This window comes from Chiloscyllium plagiosum, unplaced genomic scaffold, assembly GCF_037043375.1.
Source record: "Chiloscyllium plagiosum isolate Xiang-an unplaced genomic scaffold, Cpla_swu_hap1 HiC_scaffold_1, whole genome shotgun sequence".
NCBI classification, from domain to species: Eukaryota; Metazoa; Chordata; class Chondrichthyes; order Orectolobiformes; family Hemiscylliidae; genus Chiloscyllium; species Chiloscyllium plagiosum.
Window position 1 is genome coordinate 134518628 of NW_028270139.1, and position 6722 is coordinate 134525349.

Consider the following 6722-nt stretch of genomic DNA (forward strand, 5'->3'; position numbering starts at 1 on the left):
ACGCAACGGGTGGTGTGTGTATGGATCGAGCTGTCAGAGGAAGTAGCGGAGGCTAGTACAATTACAATATTTAAAAGGTATCTGGTTAGGTATATGAATAGGAAGGGCTTAGAGGGATAAGGGCCAAGTACTGGCAAATGGGACTAGGTCAGATTGGTCAGCATAGACAAGCTAGACCAAAGGGTCTGTTTCCATATTGTATGACTCTGTGACTCTATGACTCTTAATTAGGTCTGTTTTCTCTAGAATTTAGAAGGTTAAAGGGTGATCTGATCAAAGTCTGCAAGATATTAACAGGAAAAGACAGGGTAGATAAAGAAAAACTATTTCCACTGATTGGAGATTCTAAAACTAGAGGCATAGTTTGAGAAATAGGGTCTGAACTGACAGATGTTAGGAAGCACTTTTACACACAAAGAGTGTTAGATGTTTCAAACTCCCTTCCACAATTGGCTGAGGATTCTGGATCAGTTGTTAGTTTTAAGTCTGAGCAATAGCATTATGGAATATGGACCAAAGGCAGGTATTGTGTTTCAGCCACAGATTAGCCACAATCTCTTTGAATGGCAGAACAGTCTTCAGGGGCTGAATGGCCTGCTCCTGTTTCTAAGTTCCTACATTTCCTATGAAACCTGCCATTCTCATCCAGTCTGGTCTGATGACCATGCGACACCAGATCCACAGCATTGTGCTTGATTCTTAAATGCCCTTTGAAACGATGTCGCCATTCAGTTCAAGGGCAACTGAGAAAGGCAGTCTTGTCAGTGACACCCACATTTCGTGAAAGAATTAAAAAGATTCCTGAAGATTTCAACTTGCTCTTGAGGATCTAGCTCCATTCAGTCAAGCTTTTATTTTGCTATTTCTCATCAAAACTGTGCCAATCACAGTTAACATCATCATTGCTCTGAATATCGTGTAAGTAAAATAAATCAAAAAGAAACAGTTATCTCCCTGTCCCTCCAGTAGCCTGCCCTTCTGGGTCTTTGCTGAAACTGCATGTGCTAATCTCTCTACACTCTTTCCCATCTTTGTCATTTCCAGTTCGTATAAGAGGAAATTGACAAAATTGTTCATTTTTCACCATGACCCTTCCTGGTAATCATCTTGGTAAACAAACTGTCTCCAACAACAACATGTTGCATTTATGCAGCACCTTTAATTTAGTAAGATGTTCCAAGGCCATTTACAGAAGGCTTATAAAACACATCACACCACATAAAGAGATATGAGGCCAGCTGACCAAAAGCTTGGTTAAAGCTATAAGCTCTAAGGAGCATGTTTGAGGAAGAAATTGAGGTAGACAGGCAGAAATGTATAAAGAATTGATTTAGAGCTTGATCCTAGACAAATGAAGGCATGGCCTCCAGTGGTAGTGTACTTAATCTCCAAGTTACACAAGACCAGAATTAAAGTAGTGCAGCTATCCCAGAGGGCTGTGGGGCTGGAGGAGATAGGGAGCAACAAGGTCATTGAGGGAATTTGAAAACAAAGGTGAGAATTTTAAAATCAAGATGTTACCTGTAAAATTGTGGCTTAGAGAGCACATTACAGAGAAACAGGATTTTGTGCGAGTTAAGATATGGGCAGCAATGCATTGGATCACCACAGGTTTACAGGCAGGGGGACTAACAGGGGAGGACTGCAATAGTCAACATGGTGGCTCAGTGGTTAGTACTGCTGCCTCATAGCGCCAGGGACCCAGGTTCAATTCCAGACTCGGGCGACTGTCTGTGTGGAGTTTGCACACTCTCCCTGTGTCTGTGTGGGTTTCCTCCGGGTGCTCTGGTTTCCTTCCACAGTCCAAAGATGTGTAGGTCAGGTGAATTGGTCATGCTAAGTTGCCCGTAGAGTTAGGTGCATTAGTTAGAGGGAATGAGTCTGAGTGGGTTACTCTTCGGAGGGTCGGTGTGGACTAGTTGGGCCAAAGGGCTGTTTCCACACTGTAGAGAATCTAATCTAATCTAATCTAAGTCCAAAGACATCAAAGGCATGAACGAGGACTCTGGTAGCTGATGAGCCCAGGCAGCAACAAAGACAGGGCCTGGAAAGTAGTGGACTTGGTGATGGCATGAGTAAGAGGTCGAAGGCCTATCTAGGGGTTGATTGCAGCAAAACAATTCTGAACAGTTTACTCTCAGACTGTTGCCATGGAGAGGAATGGAGTCAGGAGCTATTGAATGTAGCTTGGACAGGAGTTCAAAACTATTGAGTCAAGATTGAGTGGGGCTGGAAAAGCACAATAGGTCAGGCAGCATCCGAGGAGCAGGAAAATCAACGTTTTGGGCAAAAGCCCTTCATCGGCCCTCCAAAACTATTGACTTCAGTACTCTTAGTATTTAACAGGAGGATGTTGCTGTTCACACAGTGCTGAGGTTCAGGGCAGCAGTCTGGTAAGTGAGCAATAGGGGACGAATCAGGAGAAATCTGGTGGACAGCAGAGTCTCTTATATCCATTCTGTTTGACCAGTCTAACCTTTTATCCCTACTTTCCCTGCCAGATATACCGCTGCTTGAACATCAACTGAAGAAGACGTTGCATTGGTATCTCAATACACCTCAGAGTTTTTAACAGCCAAGTTATTGTTTGAGGTTGTGGTCATTGTCAGGAACATGGGAACAGGAGTAGGTTATTCAGTCCAACGAATCTAGCCCACCATGCAATATGATCGTGGCTGATTTTTTGATTTAATTTATTATTGTCACATGTACCAGGTATAGTGAAAAATTTTGTTTTGCATGCATTACAGGCAGATCATACCATACAAAGATAATAGGGTGATAGAACAGAGCATGGAATACCAAGTTACAGCTGCAAAGAAGGTGCACTAAAAGCAAGATGAAAATTAGATTTAAAGAAGTCAGAAGTCAAATAGCAGCAGTGAAGAAGCTGATCTTGAACCTGTTGGTACGTCTGTTTAAGCTTTTGTATATTCTGCCAATGGAAGAGATTGGAAGAGATTATACCCAGGGTGGAGAGGGGTCTTTGATGATGTTGGCTGCCTTTCCGAGGCAACGAGAAGTGTAGATGGAGTCAATGGATGGAAGGCCGGTTTGTGTGAAGGTCTGGGCTATGTTCATAACTCGCTGTAGTTCCTTATATCTCTGTAGTGTCTCTGTATCAAGCCACGATGCAACCAGATAGAATGCTTTCTATGGTGCACCTGTAAAAGTTGGTGAGAGACCTTATGGGTGTCAAATTTCCTTAGCCTACTGAGGAAGAGATTGTTGTGCTTTCTTGACCATTGCATCAACGTGGGTGGTCCAGGACAGATTATTGATGATTGTTGCTCCTAGAAACTTGACCATCTCGATCTTCTCCACCTCCGCTCCATTGATGGAGATAGGATCATGTCCTCCATTTTTCTTTCTGAAGTCAATGACCAGCTCTTTCATTTTGCTGATGTCGAGGGAGAAATTATTTTCTTTGCACCACACCACCAAGTACTCTCTCTTTTTCTTTTATTCCGCCTTCACTGATTGTGCTCTGTGGGTCAGGAAGTCAAGGATCCAGTTACAGAGGGCAGTGCAGAGGCCTAGGTCTTAGAGTTTAGAGACTGAACACTTCAACACCTGTAAACCTCCTAAACCACAAGACCCTGCATACCACTGGTCATCAGAAATTTTTCAATCTCTAATTTGGACTTTTCAAGTACTTTACAATATCCAATAACCCACAGACATCCAAGATTCATCTCCCTCTGAGTATAAATATTTCTCCCATTTCAATCCTAAATAGTCCCTTATTTTAAAATGATGTCCCTGGTTCTAAACTCTCCAAACAGGAGGGGAAATATTTTATGTGCATCTATCCTGAATTCATCTCCACCATAACCCTTCACCTCCTTCTCTACCCAAAATCTCTCTAACTTTGTCTAGAATAAATAAAGCCTCCACTCCATTCTGGAGAATAACATTCCACAAGACCCTTCTCAGTTTTTGATCTGGTCTCCAACTTCCCTCACCTCCTTTTATCTGAAGGTACTGATAAAAGGGAGGCAGGTTGTTGGGCAGTGATTATACCCTGTTACAATAATTATGTGTCATTCTTGGCTGTGAAGAAAGGCTATTTGTTAAATATGGACTTTGACTATTAGTTTCATAGCTTCAAGTACATCAGCATGATATGGAATATGTGTTTGCAACAAGTGGCCTGATTTTTTTTGCACAGATGGAAAGGCTCGCCATCAAAGTGAAAATGGCGACGAAGGCTCATGTTCGGAGGCTCTTCTTTGTGCTAGTAGGATGACCAAAATATGGTTTGTACAATTTGAACTGGTATGAAAAGGCCCAAAGCAGTTTGCATTCATTGGAAAGACAAGGTATGCTTTTAGATATGGCCTTGAAACACCTTTGCGGGAGGTCCGACCCTCCTTTGGAGAGCTATGATGCCATTTGGGATTGTTTAAGACAAATATAAATTAGCATAAACAGTGCATAAACTCATTGGTACTGTCAGATTCCTGGGAATCGTAAGGAAAATGTCAAGAGAAATACTAATGCAGTTGTCGAAAGAGCTGTCAAGAAAACTGTTAATCTGATAAGGAATTTTGATCTTCCTTCCGAACGTTTGAAAATAAATGTTCATAATTGAACAGAATTAAATAGACATAAGCTTGAGGGTTCTCATTCCAGGATATATGCTGGATGTCTGATTTCATAACCTTTCATTATCTCAGTGGTGTACCTGTTAGTTTGATTTGCAGCTCTAAGTGGTTAGAAATTTTGAAGTGGGACTATGAATTTGACTTCTTTCTTTTGTAGGGAATTACAAATGAGTTTATTTCCAGCAATGAGATTTTTTTTAAAATTGCGAATTTATCAAGACACTTTAGTACTTTATTTAATCTCAACATCAGTCCTGAAGTCTATCCATGGTGGATACTGGATGTGTTGGCATGGTAGATGCAAGCAGAAAGGGTGAAGTCCATGGTTTAGCTTTAATTGGCTCTAAATTGGCATAGAGCATTAAATGGCCTTGGGGTGGGCATTAGTTGACATAGAGTGTCTGAAAGCTTAGGGTGGGTGGTCTTTGAGAATGAAGTAACATGGGTTAGGGTGGGCAGTTCATGGGTTAAATGGGTATAAGGGATGAAAGCTGGTTGGCTGTTTTTTATTTTAAATATTTTCTCATTTCTTCAACAAAGTGCGAATCACTTAGTCCCCTGACCAGCTGTTGCAGACCCAGTCTAGCAGCTATGTCCTTTAATTCGATCAGTAGTGTTGCTGCCAAGCCACTCTTGATGGTTGACATTGAAATCCCCCACCCAGAGTACATTCTGCTTCCAGCGTAGAGGAGTAATGATTCATCAGCCGAGAGAGGACTGCGGTAATCAGCAAGAGGTTTTCTTGCTCATGTTTGACCTGATTCTGGTGACTGGCTCCCCACCAACATCTATTTCAAACCCACTGACTCCCACAACTACCTTGACGACAACTCCTCCCAAACCCCCTTCTGTAAAAACGTGATCCCCTACTCCCAATTCTTCTGCCTCTGCCGTATCTGCTGTCAGGATGAGCGATTCCACTCCAGGACATCCCAGATTGCCTCCTAGTTCCAGGACCGTAATTTTCCCTCCCTTGTGCTCAACAGTGTCCTCAACTGCCTCTCCTCCATTTCCCACACCTTCGCCCTCGAACCCCATCCCAACAAAGATAGAGTGCCCCGGTCCTCACATTCCACCCCACCAATTTCCAGTGTATCATCCTCTGCCACTTTCACCACCTTCAGTCAGATCCCAACATCAAAAATCTATGTCCCTCCCTACCCTTACCTGCATTCTGTAGGGAGTGTCCCCTCCGCAACTCCTTCATTAGGTCCACACTTCCTACCAACCCCATCTCCACGCCTGGTACCTTCCCCTGCTGCCATAAGAGGTGCAAAACCTGCGCCCACACCTCGCCCCTCACCTCCATCCATGGCCTCAAAGGATCATTTCAAATCCAGCAGAGATTTATTTGCATATCCTCAAACCTCATTTATTGCATCCACTGCTCTCGATGTGGTCTCCTCTACATTGGACAGAACGAGTGCAAACCCATGGAACAGTTCAGGGAACATCTCTGGTCCATATGCACTAACCAACCCCATCTTTGTGGTCATCTATTTCAACTCCCCTCCCACTCCCCACATGACATGTCCACTCTGGACCTCCTCCACCACCTACACAAGGCCACCCACAAACAGGAGGAGGAATACCTCATCTTCTGCCTCAGAGCCTACAACCACACAACCTCAACATGGAATTCACCAGTTTCAAATCTCCCCACCCAGATCCAACCCACCGACTTGGCTCCGCCCTCCTGACCTGTCCTACCTGTCTGTCTTCCTTCCCACCTATCTGCTCCACTCTCCCCACCAACCTTTGCCCATTTATCACCATCCCACTCATCTTTCCCTTCACCCCATCCCTACAGTTATTTCTCAGCCCTCTCCCCTCTACTCAGTCCTGATGAAGGGTCCTGCCCAAGACATCGACTCCCTTGCTCCTGGATCTGCCTGACCCATGCTGTGCCTTTCCTAGTGGCATGTTCTATCAACCTCGATTCCGACAGACATCATGAGTCCCAGTGAAACTCTGTCTCAATTGTGCCTTTGCCTCCGTTGTCCTGGCCTGTCAGTGGGCCACGACATATCCGAGGATGAAGATGGTGGTGTCTGGGACATTGACTTGAGGTATGATTCCGTGAGTATGATTATGTCAGGCTGTTCCTCGACTAGT